This window comes from Mus musculus, chromosome 2 (genome assembly GCF_000001635.26).
Source record: "Mus musculus strain C57BL/6J chromosome 2, GRCm38.p6 C57BL/6J".
NCBI lineage: Eukaryota > Metazoa > Chordata > Mammalia > Rodentia > Muridae > Mus > Mus musculus.
In genome coordinates this window covers 150,375,236-150,391,941 of record NC_000068.7, presented here as the reverse complement: position 1 = coordinate 150,391,941, position 16,706 = coordinate 150,375,236, and positions in this window count along the sequence as shown.

Here is a 16,706-nt window from a genome sequence, read left to right as displayed (position 1 = left end):
GAAGGGAGGGGATAGGGGATTTTCAGAGGGGAAACTAGGAAAGAGGATAACATTTGAAATGTAAATAAAGATAATATCTAATAAAAAATGAAACAAACAAACACAACAACAACAAACCCCGGGCCCCACATTAGGCACCACCTGTAGCCATCTAGTGGCCTACTGTTGAACAGGGTTCACCTGAATGGAGGGCTGGAAATTGAAAAGGGAGAGGGATGAGAGAAGCATGAAGACAAGTTTGTGTTCTGATCAAGGAACAAAGTTTAATAATAAGCTTTGTGTTTATAAAGGGAAAAACCACAAAACCTGATTCAGCTGGAGTAAGTTGTAGAGCAAGGTTAGCACAGGCAGCCAAAACAGCTAAGTTTCCCTGAGAACTTGCAACTGCAGCCAAGGCATATGTTTCTGTCCAGGTCAATAAGACTTGTCATGGCAAGTGTTCAAGGTCTGCTTATTCTACTCAAGGCTGGGAATGTTACACTACATCATCTGTCTCTCATCTATTAAATAAACCCATTTACCATTCACTTGTATTTTATTGATTCCTTTTTTTTTTTTTTCTACCCATGCCTTTTCTTCTTGAGACCACTTTAACTCTCTATCCTTGATGTCCCTATTTCATGCTGGATAATTAATGTGACAGTCATTGGAAGAGAATGTGCATGTATCTTCTCATGATTCCAAGTTCAAGGGCAAGTCTGGCAATGAACCACTTCTACAAAGGACCATGTATGTTTTCTGTGATATTTGGGTTATGTTTTCTAGATTCTTTGCTATGCCCCAATAGGCCAAGCAGAAGTCATGTTTCTCTTTATCTACAGCCTCATGATCACCTCCATTTCTTGTTCTAAAGAACTGCATCTATTTCTTTTATTATAGGATGATTAGCTCTGAGTAATGGGGTAATTGTATTCCCCATAAAGAAGCATTGAAAATAAACGAGTAAAGACATCAAATTAACTTCAGCCCAACAACAACCAACAGCACACATGGGAACAAATGGCCTGGTGATGCTCCAGGGGCAGGAACTGTGTCACACTTCCCCTTAAGTGCAGCCATGCTGGCCCAGGTAGACAACTGATGATGCAAGGGTATGTTCTTCCAGAAACACAAGACATGGAATTTCTTAGGCAAAGCATTATCACAACATCTGTGAAATGTTCACTTTGGCAAGCCATTTTGAAAGAAAACAGTGCCCAGAGTTTACCAGAGTGTTTTGTCACATTGGTGTTCTCTACTTAGCATATGTCAACTTGCTAGAGTTATACAGAAGTTGGTGATCAGTATAAACCACATGGATTTGCATATTCCAGTAAACTTGATGAACCTGTTACACCAGTTGATTTGACTGTGAGAAGTGTCATTTTACCTGCCAAGTAGAAAGAAGGGATTAAAGTCAGAAACACCACAGAGTACAACACAGGGCTTTTGACTCAGGTGCTGTGGGTCATGGTTGGAAAAAATGGAGAGTGAAAACCTGTCTATATCATACTCTGCTTGGGTTACAGTGGCAGTCATAGCAGGAAGAGGAAGTAGGTAACAGAAAGACAGTCTATCTGGCTATACACAGACACCTCAGACCCTGAAAAATGCATAGACCAAAATAAAGCCAAACTTTTATCTTTCACGTAAAAGGGCAAGTCTCTGGTTTCTGTTGTTCTCTGATGACTCAAGCCACTTATCAAGTCTTTCATTTTTGTGGCTGTAAATGACAGAATGTCATTCTTAATATGGAAATATTCTTCAATGTGTAAAATGACACAATTTTTACTACATTTACCATGTAAGTTGAGATCCTATCTCAATTGATGTTATTGATGCTGAGAAAAACCTGCAGCTATCTCCTCAAGGACCACTGGAAATTCCTGTGGACTGACCCCTGTAGTACAAAAGTTGGATTGTATAATCTCCACTTCTCACTTTTTCAAAAAATGTGCTGCTTCCAACACAGCTATGTTATGTTAGTGCAGCATAGAAAAGGAAGCATAAGGCCACTGTACTTACCAGCTGCAAGAAAAACAGTGACCATAGAGACACAGGATGGCCAACATCCAGTACAATGCTGTTGTCCTACACCCTTCCAGAAGAGAGAGAGAAACTGTCCTCGGTGAGGATGTTCTCCAACAGGCCTCAGATAGTTTTCTCAACACCTGGCACAACAAGGGGTCAGAATAAGGTGCTGGCTGCTTCTGGGATTAGAACAATTTCCCTTTTCTGTTCCTCTTAGTCTGCCTGTTAGTTTGGCTGGCTCGGGCCCTACTTCTCTGTCAGTCAGCAGGAGCCTCCTCCATCAAGCAGACCTGAGCAGAGAAGGTTTGGTAAGAATTACAGAGTCCAGATGTTCATCACCCTGTAACTGACCATGTATTTTGGATAGTTTGTGCCAGGAAGCATAACTGGAGTACCTGTGTTTCACCATGGGTGTCTGTGTTCAAAATGCTGGCCCTTTCACAGGTCCCTGAATGTGAGGCTAGCCTCAGGCCTTGTTCCATGTTAAGTGATTTTCCTGGTGTTTTTCTGCAGTTCCACAGCACTGGGCTTTGGAATGCTCATGGAACCTCACCGGAAGCACCATTCATTGCACTAGCCTGAAATGGAGATTTAATGAAGCAGCCGAGCAGAAGGAGCAGAAATATTCATGCCAAGTGCCAGCTTTGTGGTAGAACGAAATGATCAATAGATACCAAATAATTTGCACTAGAGAGTAGAGAAGGTAGGTTTAGGATTCCAATTCATCTTCACATATGAAGGCCTCTGGGTCTTTCTACTTAGAGGGAATGTGGCAAGTCATCAGAGGCCACGCAGAGGAAAGCCTACATGTTCAGAGCAGGGGAACTCATCTGTTTTTCCATCAACATTTCCCTGCCCACTGCAGCATTTGTTACCATCCCCTTCTCTGGACTCAAGTGGCAAGCACCTCAGACCTCAACTTGTATCTTGTGAAAAGACAGTTGGTATGTCAGCTGGACATTGCACATGGCTGGATGCCCTGGGCCAAATTGTGAAACAAGGTCCACACTGGCTTCCCATGGCTTCTTTGAACTAGTTGTCCAGGGTGTTTAATGTTTCACATAGGGTTGGCTAGGGTTGGAGTCAAGAGAAACCTGATTTAGAGGGATGTTTCCAGAAGTGGCAATTACACAAAAATATGAAAGTGCCATTTGGAATGCAGACTTTCTCCATTGCAGGCAAAGTTTGTGAAGATCAACTTTACAGAAGGCACATTAGAAGGAATGTATCCCACCCAGTGTGTGTGTGTGTGTGTGTGTGTGTGTGTGTGTGTGTGTATGTGTGTGTGTGTGTGTTTGTTCTCCCAACCAGATGTAAAGAGTAATTATCAAATGACTCAAGTTTGAAAGCAACCTGGACAATCAGAGACTAGACCTGTAATGCTTTGTGAAGTATTAGGTATCTGTCTCAGTGTGTCTGTGCAATAATCAGGATGCTATAAATGCCTCCATCAGAACTGTGGGTCTGAGCTGTCCCTCTGCACAATGCATTCAGTCCTGAAGGACAGATGGACCCTCCCTGCTTCTCAGTATTCTGATGTTGGCTCAAATCCAGATCCCCAACTTGACACTTGGATAAACCAAACAGGTCATGCCTTCTGGAGACCTCAGCTTCCCTTTTCACTGTCTCCTCTGGCCTCAGGAAGAGCTGTAGGAGGGTAGCCTGGGTATCATTCTCAGGGTACATGAAAGATTTTCTGAAGCCTGGTAGTCTTTCTCAGTTTCCAGGATGTTTGCCAGCATTCCACATATCTCTACTTGCAGATTTGCTGAGACATCTTTATAGAAAGCCACTATGTCAGGACTATTCAGGCACTTCTGCTCCGCATTGAACTTCCTACAGAAGAGAGGCAGAAGGACTACTAGCTCAAACCTACTTCTCAAACTCTTCCCTCAGTCCTCAGGGTCCCAGGTGGTCCCAGAGTGAGGTAACCCAATCACAAAAGAACACCCATAGTATGCACTCACTGATAAGTATATATTAGCCCAGAAGCTCAGAATAACCAAGATACAATTCACAGACCACATGAAGCTTAAGAAGAAGGAAGACTGAAGTGTGGATACTTTGGTCCTCATTAGAAGGGGGAACAAAATACCCATGAGAGGAGCTACAGAGTCAAACTGTGGAGCAGAGACTGAAGGACAGGCCATCCAGAGACTGCCCCACCTGGGGATCTATCCCATATACAGTCACCAAACCCAGACACTATTATAGGTGCCAACAAGTTCTTGCTGACAGGAGCCTGATATAGCTGTCTCCTGAGGGGCTCAACCAGTGCCTGACATATACAGAGGTGGATGCTCTCAGTCAATCATTGGACTGAGCACAGGGTCCCCAGTGGAGGAACTAGGGAAAGGACCTAAGGAGCTGAAGGTGTTTGCAGCCCCATAGGAGGAACAACAATATGAACTAACCAGTACAACCCAGAGCTCCCAGGGACTAAACCACCAACAAAAGAGCACACATGGTGAAAGTCATGACTCCTGCAGCATATGTAGCAGTGGATGTCCTAGTTGGACATCAATAGGAAGAGAGGCCCTTGGTCCTGTGAAGACTTTATGCCCCAGTGTGGAAAAATGCCATGGCCAGGAAACAGGAGTGGGTGAGTTGGTGACCAGGGAGAGAGGGGAGGGAGAGTGTGTTTTTCAGAGGGGAAACTAGGAACAGGGATAACATATGAAATGTAAATAAAGAAAATATCCAAGAAAAAAAGAAACTGGAAACCACCCAGATGTCCCTCAACCAAATAATGGATATTGAAAATGTGGTTCATTTACACAATGGAATATTCAGCTATTAAAAACAATGATATCGCCAGGCATGATGGTGCATGCCTTTAATCCCAGCACTCAGGAGGCAGAGGCCGGCACATTTCTGAGTTCGATGTCAGCCTGGTCTACAGAGTGAGTTCCAGGACAGCCAGGGCTACACAGTGAAACCCTGTCTCTCTAAAAAAAAAAAAAAAAAAAAAAAAAAAAAAAAAAAAAAAAAAAGAAAAGAAAAGAAATGAATTTTGCAGGCAAATGGATGGAACTAGAAAATATGCTTAGCAAGGTAACCCAGACCCAAAAGGACACACATGGTATGTATTCACTGGTAAGCAGATATTTGTCAAAAAGTATAGAATACGCATGATATATAACCCACAAACTGCAAGAAGTTTGACAGAAAGTACTGCACAGGGGAGGATGCTTCAGTTATACTAAGGAAGGGACACAAAATAACCATAGAAGGCACAAGGAGGGAGAGAAGGGGTTGGTAGATAGGAAGAGGAGGACAAAATGGGAGCAGGGTCAAGAGAAAAACCAAGGGGGCCAGGAAAATGATTGGAAATATTTAGCTTCTGGCGGTTTGGTTGGGGGGAACCTCTAAAAAGTCCCAGAGACCTGGGATGTGAGAGGACTCAATGGATGTCCAATAGTGGGGAGATGTAACTGGAAGAGACCACCCCCAGTAGATAGACAGGGCCCCAGTGGGAAGATGGGGTCACCACCTATCTTCAGATTCAGGTGACCCAGAATTGTTCCTGTCTAAAGAAAATTCAGGGACAAAAAAATGGAGCAGAGACTGAAGGAAATGCCATCCAGTGATTGACCCATCTTGGGATCCAACCCATGCACAAACAACAAATCCTGATAGTACTACTGATGTCGTGTTGTGCTTATAGATAGGAGCCTGGCATGGCTCTCCTCTGAGAGGTTCTGCTAGCAGCTGAGACAGATGTAAATACTTACAGCCAACCTTTAAACTGAACTTAGGGACCCCTTTGGAAGAGGTAAGGGAAGGAATGAAGGAGATGAATGGGATGTCAAACAAGACTAACAGTATCGGTAGAGGTTGCCGGGAGCCGGGGAGCGCGGGAGTGTGAGGGACGCTGGGAGCTCATCTATGAGCTGGCCTCTGTTGAGCACAATAGTCACTTTTGAGTTTGCGAATGACAATGGACCTCCGGCTCTGGGTCGTCCCAAGGACAATGTTGGAGGTACACCCATCCTAGAAAGTCAACGGATAAGATGCGCGATGCGGAGGATAGGAAAGGAGTTTTACTCGCAATATCATCACACCAGGAAGGACAAAGATCTGATGACTAAAAATCTGTTCGCTGTGCTTACAGCATCCTCCGTGTCAAAAAAGGAAGGAGAAGCAGAGCCGATTGGGGGTCCTTTTAGTTTGGGGTGGACCTTAGGTAGGCCTTGCAGACTTGTGTCAGTGCCAAAGACCATAAAGAAACTTAAGCAGTTCAAGACTCATCTGACACCCGTGGTAGCAGTATGAGACTTAGGAAAATTCTTTAGGACAGAAGTGACTCAGAAACAAAATGAAGTTAGCCAGGTCTGTTCCTGAGCCCTTCAAATCCCGAACCCACAAACCATTACTTCATTGCTATAAGCCCGGGACTAAGGTGGGGATAAGTTATATTCATACAATCCAGAACCTCAAATAGTTTAGCTTTCCTTTAGGTTCTGATTCAAGTCAATAAGTGTAATAAAAAATTTATAGAAAACTGTCTGCCGTTAGGCAAACACTTCAGTAATTGCTGCTGGACATGAAAAGTGGATGCTAAAAACAGGACTAAAGGGTAACATGTTGAAGAACTCACGGTCTCAGCACACTTGTGTTAATGCTAAAAGCACTGAGTTATATCCCTAAGGTTGGGGAGATTGTATCTATTTTATTTTTTTTTAAGATTTATTTTATTTATATTAGTACACCATTGCTCTCTTCAGACACAACTGAAGAGGGCATCAGATCTCATTACAGATGGTTGTGAGCCACCATGTGGTTGCTGAGAATTGAACTCAGAACCTCTGGAAGAGTAGTAGGTGCTCTTAACCACTGAGCCATCTCTCCAGCCCCAATTGTATCTATTTTAACAAAATAGAAAAGTTTCTCCCCAAAATTCTTAGAAATTGCAAATGGCCGGTCAGTGGTGGTCCACACCTTTAATCCCAGCACTTGGGAGGCAGAAGCAGGCGGATTTCTGAGTTTGAAGCCAGCTTGGTCCTACAGAGTGAGTTCCAGGACAGCCAGGGCTACCAGAGAAACCCTGTCTTTTAAAAAAAAAAAATAAAGAAAGAAAGAAAGAAAAGAAAAAAGAAAGGCCTGGCCTGGAGAAATGGCTCAACACTGACTGCTCTTCCAGAGGTCCTGAGTTCAATTCCCAGTAACCACATGGTGGCTCACAACCATCTGTAGTGGGATCTGATGCCCTCTTCTGGTGTGTCTGAAAACAGCTACAGTGTACTCATAAATAAAATAAATAAATCTTTAAAAAAGAAAAGGCCACCAGCTGTAGGAGGCACAGAGGTCTGTGTGCTTACAGATAAGCATTAAGGGATCCTGGAATATGGTGGTGTTCCTTCAAGGGAAGGAGTGCCAAAGAGAGGAGAGGTCCATGGCAGAAATGGCAGGTTTTTGTAGGAATCAGAAGCTAAGGGAATCCCGGGAAGACATGAGGTGAAGAGATTTAGGTTAGGGGTGGAGTGAAAAGAGCTGAGAGAAGCTACAGGTACTGAGTGAGCCTGGGGGCCTAGAGGTGCTTTGGTATGCTAAGAACCACAGCCATTTGTCCTGACAACCATCAGAGTCCTGAGTATCTTCAAACCTTTAGGAAAAGCTGAATGCACACTGGGAAGAACTAACATGGGAATGAATGTTGAAGTCAGCACCAAACTTTTGGAGATACAGATTCCCAGCAAGCACAGATAGGCTTTAGATTTCAAGAATGGGAAATAGATCCAAGGAAGGAGGGAAAATATGGGAAAAAAGCTACTATTTGATACTCCAGTCAGTCTTACTATTTTTTGCCTACAAATATGTATGTGTACTAGATGCCCACAGTAGTCAGAAGAGGAAATTGAATCCCCTGGAACTGGAATTGCAATGATTGCAAACCACCATGTAGGTACTGAGAACAGAACCTGGGTCCTCTGTAAGATGATCGAAACCATCTCCCTAGCCCCCAGAGTTGATTTTCTGATTGACAATTAAGATAGTGCAAATTGTAAGCATTTGTAAATAGAATTCTGACTAAAGATATCTTGGCTTTATATTTCCCTCAGTGAGGATCATTCAGTATTGCTGATTTTTTTTCTGCATGCTAATCTAGAACTCCAAGCAATAAAACTAAAGATAATAAGTGAGCAGTCAGCTTTAAGTGGAATTTAAATGCATTTAAGAGTAGAAATAAAGGAGCTAGAGAGATGCCTCAGAGGTTAAGAGCACTGACTGCTCTTCCAGAGGTCCTGAATTCAATTCCCAGCAATCACATGGTAGCTCACAACCATCTGTAATGGGATCTGATGCCCTCTTTGGTGTGTCTGATGACAGCTATAGTGTACTTATATAAATAAATAAACCTGAGAGAGAGAGAAGAAATAATCCAAGCAATGTAGCAGATACATCTCTGTGAGTCCAGACACATCTCTGTGAGTCTGAGGCCAGCCAAGGCTACATAATGAGACACTGTCTCAAAAAAATTTAAGATAAAAAAGAGAGAAAAATGAACTGGGCAGTGATGGCACACACCTTTATTCAGGAGGCAGAAGCAGGTGGATCTTGAGGCCAGCCTGGTCTACACAATGAGTTCCAGGACAGCCAGGGCTACACAGAGAAACCCTGTCTCAAAGTCAACAACATAAAGTTAATATGAGAGTATTTTAAACTCTCAGAATCAAGATATTTAAGGTCTGGATGTTAGCAAAATTTTAGAGATGGTGTCAAAATTTAAATTCTAAAAGTCCTTCTCGGCCCTCTGCCCCATATGTCCTCTATAAGAAAAACACCAGCTTCATCCTCCTCCATCACTCTCTTCTCTCATAATCCTCAAATGGAATAAAATCTATGTCAAAAGAAAAGATTGCTTTGGGCATTTTAAGAAAATGAGAGAGAAACCTGATATTGTCATATTCTCTGGTGGGAAAATCTGGGCTAAAAGTATTGGTTGCAGAGTTCTCTGAGTCATGTCAAGACTCTGGGACTCACTTGGTTACCTTGGATCTCCAACAAAGCAGTTTTCTGACTTAGTTTTTGAGGGCAGCTCTCTCTGCTGACTAGCTCTTAAAAACAGGAAAAGATATTAACCTGAAGTCTACATAACAAGATTTACCTGCTGACTTTTTTAGAAAGTGTCTTTTATGTATGAATGTGTGTTTGTGCACAGAAAGTGGTCAGAAGAGTTCACAGCTTCTCTAAAGCTAGAATTACAGACAGTTGTGAGCCACCAAGTACGTTCTGGGAACTGAACCTGGGTTCTCTGCAAAAGCATCTAGTATGCTTCTCTTTAGAGAAAACTGGTTATGCAAAGATTTTTAACTTATCCAGGCCTAACAATGTTGATGAAATTAAAACATTTAATTTTGAGCTTTCTGGGACTGGGGAGATGGCGCAGTGGTTAGGAGTACTTGCTGCTCTTGCAGAAAATGTTACTTCCAGTTCCCACAGGACAGCTCACAACCATCTGTAAGTTTAGTTCCAGAGGCTCCGATGCCCTTTTCTGTCACTGTGGGCACCAGGCACTCAAATAGTGCACATATCTATATGCAGGCAAACATTCCTATGCAACAAAATAAAATTTATTTTTAAAAATAAACTGTTTTCTGGTCAAAAAAAAAAAAAGACTAACAGTATCAACTAAACCAGTCTCCTAGGAGCTCCCAAAGACTGAGCCACCAACCAAAGAGCATACATAAGCTGATCTGTTGCCCCCAGCACATATGTAGCAGAGGACTTCCTTGTCTGACCTCAGTGGAAGAGGATGCACCTAAGCATGTTGAGACCTGATGCCTCTGGGAAGGAGGATGGGCAGGGGAAGGAGGTAAGGTGAGGGTAGGTGGTTGAGTGAGCACCCTATCAGATGCAAAGGGGAATGGAGAAGTGGTGCAGAACTCTTAGAGGGGGCACCAGGAATCAGGGTGGGAACCATTTGGAATGTAAATAAATAAACAATTTTAAAACGTGAAAAAAATCAGAGATACCTCCAAGGAAAAGTCAGGATATGCTTCAAGGTCACACAGACATAAAAACAAATCAAGAAGAAAAATGGAGGATGGAAAGAAGAAAGAAGGATCAAAGCATAAAGGGAAATGAAAACTCAAAAAGTCAGGAACATCAGAATCCCTGTTTCAAAGGTCAAAACATTGGAACTCTAAGCTAAGACATCCATCACGAACAGAAGATACAAAGTTAATGTCCACAGTTGAGTATCAATTAGGTTTACCCAGGAATGTATGTGATGCAAAATTCCATATGTGATAAAAGAACAGTATGAGATCAGGGGCCAAAAATCACACAACATCTATTCAGAAGAATGAAAATTTATCATTTTCTGGAAATGGAAGTAATTTGAGATCACTTTATTTAAATTTTTTGTCCAGCAAAAATAACTATCACAAGTTATGCCCCATTTCTAAGATCTGATTCAGTTGGGCCTTGGGTGAAAGCAAGAGTGTGTGGGACTTGGAAGATACACGGAGAGATATGGTAGAACCAGAATGGAACCGGGTTAATATGCTCAAAGGGTCTTGATGCAAGTGTCATTGAGATGCCCTTGCACAATTAATATAAATGGGCAATTTAAAAGAAATAATCCCCATTTTAAAGCGACAAAGAAAAATCATAGTTCAGAGAAAGGTAAATGTATGTTAAGCCATGGAGAAAAGTGAAATAAACCAGAAGAAGCTGAAGTCAAAGCTCCCAAGAGAGTAAAGTCAAAAAGCAGAAAACCATTCCTCTGAACTTGTGCAAAGAAAAATCACAGGAAAGAACTCACTGTGTCCAAGTGTAACTGATGGTCAATGTTGAATTCCAGTCAGCAATGTCCAAATTCAGTCAAACCACAGATTGTGAAGTCCAGCATACCATCAACTGTTAAGTCCTACAGATCAACACCAAACAGCTGTCTGCACAGAATAACACCAACCAGCCCTAGGCACTGCACTGTATGGACAGTTGTCTGTCATTCCTCAAATAGACTCTGGTGAGATCTGAGCATTAGTGACCACTCAGGGCTGGCACAACCCACTTTTGCCTTTTCTCACTTTTTGGTACCATGGGGCGGTGTCTATCTCTTAACTTTTGTTTCACTGTGATCAAGGCCCTGTCAAGAATCACCTTAAGAGAGGAATAGCATTATTTAGTCTCATGCTATGAGGGGCTTGCTGGAGGGTTAGTAGGCATTTTGGCCAGACTTGGATTTTGCCACTAAAATATAACTGTTGCAGCTCTGAAGGGAAAGGTATACTGTCAGCTAGGAGCCAAGAAATACCAACTACAAAGTCACAACATGCAATAAACCTCACACAAGAGATTTATTGGGAGACAGAAACACAGGAGGGTGGCTGCCCCTGCTCAGGTGATAAACAGCAGTGAAGTAAGCAGACACAAGACCCTTATATAGGGTCTTGACGGGCAGAGTTTCCATGGTGGAGATTTCCAGAGTAATGAATGATGGTATTTCAGTCCTGAGATTGGAGAGCTCAGAGGTTGGTGGGTTTTCTCATTGAGGTATGATGGAGTTTCATGCTTCTGGATGAGTGGATTACTATGGAAATCTCACCGTTCTTCAGTTCATGGATTGATGAAATTAATACTTTTTAAAATTCTTGTAGTGTTGGCCCTGGATACACTCATGCCTTGGCGCTGGGAACAAGTACTACCAGCTGTTAGAAAATAACTGTTGGAAGAGGAGAACTTCAATGGATCCAAGTCATAGTAGCCACTCCCTGTGTAGGTAATGTAGGCAGTCCAAGTCCACATCCTGGATTGAGAAAGAAGATGCTCTGTACCCCATTTTTAATAGGGCTATTTGATTTTTCTGGAGTTCAGCTTCTTGAGTTCTTTGTATATTTGATATTAGTCCCCCATTGGATTTAGGATTGGTAAAAATCCTTTCCCAATCCGTTGGTGGCCTTTTTTTAGGCAAATGGATGGATCTGGGGGATATCATCCTGAGTGAGGTAACCGAATCACAAAAGAACACACACGATATGCACTCACTGATATGTGGATATTAGCCCAGAAACTTAGAATATCAAGATACAATTTGAAAAAACACATGAAACTCAAGAAGAAGGAAGACCAAAGTGTGGACACTTCGGGCCTCCTTAGAATCGGGAACGAAATACCCATGGAAGGAGTTACAGAGACAAAGTTCAGAGCTGAGATGTAAGGAAGGACCATCCAGACGTCCCCACCTGAGGATCCATCCCATAAACAACCACCAAACCCAGACACCATTGCATAAGCCAGAAAGATTTTGCTGACAGGACCCTGATATAGCTATCTCTTGTGAGGCTATGCCAGTGCCTGGCAAATACAGAAGTGGATGCTCACAGTGATTTATTGGATGGAACACAGGGCCCCTAGTGAAGGAGCTAGAGGAAGTACACAAGGAGCTAAAGGAGTCTGCAGCCCTATAGGAGGAACAACAGTATGAACTAACCGGTACCCCCCAGAGTTTGTGTCTCTAGTTGCATATGTAGCAGAGAATGGCCTAGTCAGCCATCAATGGGAGGGGAATGCCAAGGCAAGGAAGCAGGAGTGGGTACATTGGGGAGCAGGGAGGAGGAAGGGCATAGGGGACTTTTGGAGAGGAAACTAGGAAAGGAGATAGCTTTTGATATGTAAATGAAGAAAATATCTAATAAAAAAACTTTTTTAAGAGAGAGAGAAAGAAGATGCCCAGAAAGTTTCAGGTTCAGGGAGAGAGAACGCAGAAGCTGCTCAAATCTTCACACTGAAGATGCTCCAGGTCTCCAGGATGACATAGATCCACATCTCCCTCCCCTTCTCGACTGAAGGAAAGAAGAGATGAGGAAAAGAAAGAAACTAAAGAAATAAAGAACAAAGAATATCAGATTACTGGAGAAGATCAGGAGGGTAAAACAGAGGAAGAAATGAAATTAATGGGATTTGCCTCTTTTGACTCCACAAAAGGGAAGAAGTCAGATAACTCTGTAAATGCTTATGCCATCAACGTGTCTCAGAAGAGGAAATACAGGCAGTTCATGAATCGAAAAGACAGATTCAACAGACATTTGGATTTTATTGCATGAGACTTGAGGTGTTAGATGGATGATTTTTCCCCCCTTGTCTGGGTCAGAGATTATTCTATATTTTGTATCTAATACACATGAAAACAGTATCTTGATTCTTCCTTCTTATAAAATAAAAAAAGTCTTATATATGACTTACTTTTTGAGGCAGTGTCCCTGGGGTGGCGACCAGCCCTTTTGTCTGTCCTTGTTCCTTTGAAACTGTGTGTGTTGTCTTCTTGGATGTTTGCTAGGTGTTCTTAAAAACTGAAAGCAGATTACATACTTTTCCCCAATAAGATAATGTTTCTTACCCCCGCCCCCCAAAAAAGGAATTTTAAAAAAGAAAAAGAAAATAATTCTTGGGGCTATTAAGGAAATCTGGGGATGTGTCTTGTGCTGAAGCTTTTTCTTCCACTTGAGTTGTCTTAATCAGCCAAAAGCATTGTGGTTTGTCCTCTTGAGTTTTAAGTCTCATGAATAAAAGAATTTGATAAGAGACTTAAAAGAAGCCTGTGAAAATTTTTGTTCAAATGTCGCTGAGCCAGAGGCAGTTGCAGAAGATGGAAGAATGCTTTGCAAAGGAAGACATCAAGCAGCCAGGTGAAGGAACTGGATACAGAATATGTGTGAGACATTCCAGAGTGTACAGGAATACATTTTAAAGTTGTGGCTGGAACAAGAACCACGTAGAAGAAGAAGAAACCTTCTTTTCCAAGACAGGTCTCAAAAAATGAGTAAACTCTGTGATGCTACACTGGGAGAGCTAAAATAATCGGCCTGGATGGAGGTCTGTTGGAAGCATGACTGCCAATAAGGACAGAATTATTGCTTGATCTTCATAGCATGACTTCAGTTGATCCATCTCTCATGGGAGATGAGCCCCTCCCAGACTCCAGTGTTCTAAAACCTGAGGCATGGCTAATACTTATTAAAAGGAGGGGACAGTAGTATTAAATGTCCTAAGTGCTTAAAAATGACTGGACTAAGTAGGTCCATGAGCAATACTGATACTTCAATTTTTTTTCCCACCACCTGATACTTCAATTTTTTTTTTCTTCAGAGACTTGAAGTTCTTGTCCTACAGGTTGTTCGTGTGCTTGGTTAGTTACACCAAGGTATTTTATATTATTTGTGGCTATTTTAAAGGATGTTGTTTGATTAATTTTTTTCCTGAGCCCGTTTATCATTTGTATAATGGAGAGCTACTGATTTTTTCCTTGATTTAAATTTGTATCCAGCCACTCTGCTGAAGATGTTTATCAACTGTAGGATTTCTCTGGCAACTCCAAATAGACTGGACCAGAAAAGAAATTCCTCCTGACACATAATATTCAGAACAAAAAATGCACTAAATAAAGATAGAATATTAAAAGCAGTAAGGGAAAAAGGTCAAGTAACATATAAAGGCATGCCTATCAGAATTAAACCAAAAACTATGAAAGCCAGAAGATCCTGGACAGATGTTATGCAGACCCTAAGAGAACACAAATGCCAGCCCAGGCTACTATACCCAGCCAAACTCTCAATTACCATAGATGGAGAAACCAAAGTATTCCACGACAAAACCAAATTCATATGTTATCTTTCCACGAATCCATCCCTTCAAAAGATAATAACAAAAAACAAAAAAAACCAAAACAACAAAACAACAACAACAACAACAACAACAACAACAACAAAACAATACAAGGACAGAAAACACGCCCTAGAAAAAGCAAGAAAGTAATCCCTCAACAAACCAAAAAGAAGACAGCCACAAGAACAGAATGCCAACTCTAAAAACAAAAATAAAAGGAAGCAACAATTACTTTCCCTTAATATCTCTTAATATCAATGAACTCAATTCACCAATGAAAAGACATAGACTAACTGACTGACTACACATATAGGACCCAACATTCTGCTGCTTACAGGAAACCCATCTCAGGGAAAAAGACAGACACTACTTCAGAGTGAAAGGCTGGAAAACAATTTCCAAGCAAATGATCTGAAGAAACAAGCTGGGGTAGCCATTCTAATATCGAATAAAAGTGACTTCCAACCCAAAGTTATCAAAAAAGAAAAGGAGGGGCACTTCAATACAATCAAATGTAAAATCCTCCAAGAGGAACTCTCAATGCTGAATATCTATGCTCCAAATGCAAGGGCACCCACATTCATTAAAGAGACTTTACTAAAGCTCAAAGCACATATTGCACCTCACACAATAATAGTGGGAGACTTCAACACACCACTTTCATCAATGGACAGATCATGGAAACAGAAACTAAACAGGGACACACTGAAACTAACAGAAGTGATGAAACAAATGGACTTAACAGATATCTACAGAACATTTTGTCCTAAAACAAAAGGATATACCTTCTTCGAGACACCTCATGGTACCTTCTCCAAAATTGGCCATATAATTTGTCACAAAACAGGCCTCAACAGATACAAAAATATTGAAATTGTACCATGCATCCTATCAGACCACCATGGACTAAGGCTGATCTTCAATAACAAAATAAATAATGGAAAGCCAACATTCACTTGGAAATTGAAAAACACTCTTCTCAATGATACCTTGGTCAAGGAAGGAATAAAGAAAGAAATTAAAGACTTTTTAGAGTTTAATGAAAATGACACCACAACATACCCAAACTTATGGGACACAATGAAAGCATTTCTAAGAGGGAAACTCATAGCTCTGAGTGCCTCCAAGAAGAAACGGGAGAGAGCACACACTAGCAGCTTGACAACACACCTAAAAGCTCTAGAAAAAAAGGAAGCAAATTCACCCAAGAGGAGCAGACAGCAGGAAAATATCAAACTCAGGGGCAAAATCAACCAAGTGGAAACAAGAAGAACTATTCAAAGAATTAACCAAATGAGGAACTGATTCTTTGAGAAGAATAAAAAAAATAGATAAAACCTTAGCCAGACTAACAAGAGGGCACAGGGACAGCATCCTAATTAACAAAATCAGAAATGAAAGGGAGACATAACAACAGATCCTGAAGAAATCCAAAACACCATCAGATCCTTCTACAAAAGGCTATACTCAACAAAACTGGAAAACTTGGACGAAATGGACAAATTTCTAGACAGATACCAGGTGCCAAAGTTAAACCAGGATCAAGTTAACAATCTAAACAGTCCCATATCCCCTAAAGAAATAGAAGTAGTCGTTAATACTCTCCCAACCAAAAAAAAAGACAAAGGGCCAAATGGGTTTAGTGCAGAGTTCTTTCAGACCTTCAAAGAACATCTAATTCAAGTTCTTCACAAACTATTCCACAAAATAGAAGTAGAAGGTACTCTACCCAATTCATGGCACAGCTGGTGGTTATCACGTAGAAGAACGAGAATTGATCCATTCCTATCTCCTTGTACTAAGGTCAAATCTAAGTGGATCAAGGAGCTCCACATAAAACCAGAGACACTGAAACTTATAGTAGAGAAAGTGGGGAAAAGCCTCGACAATATTGGCACAGGGGAAAAGTTTCTGAATAGAACCGCAATGGCTTGTGCTGTAAGATCGAGAATTGACAAATGGGACCTCATGAAACTGCAAAGCTTCTGCAAGGCAAAAGACACCGTCAATAAGACAAAAAGGCCACCAACAGATTTGGAAAGAATCTATACCTATGCTAAATCAGATAGGGGACTAATATCCAA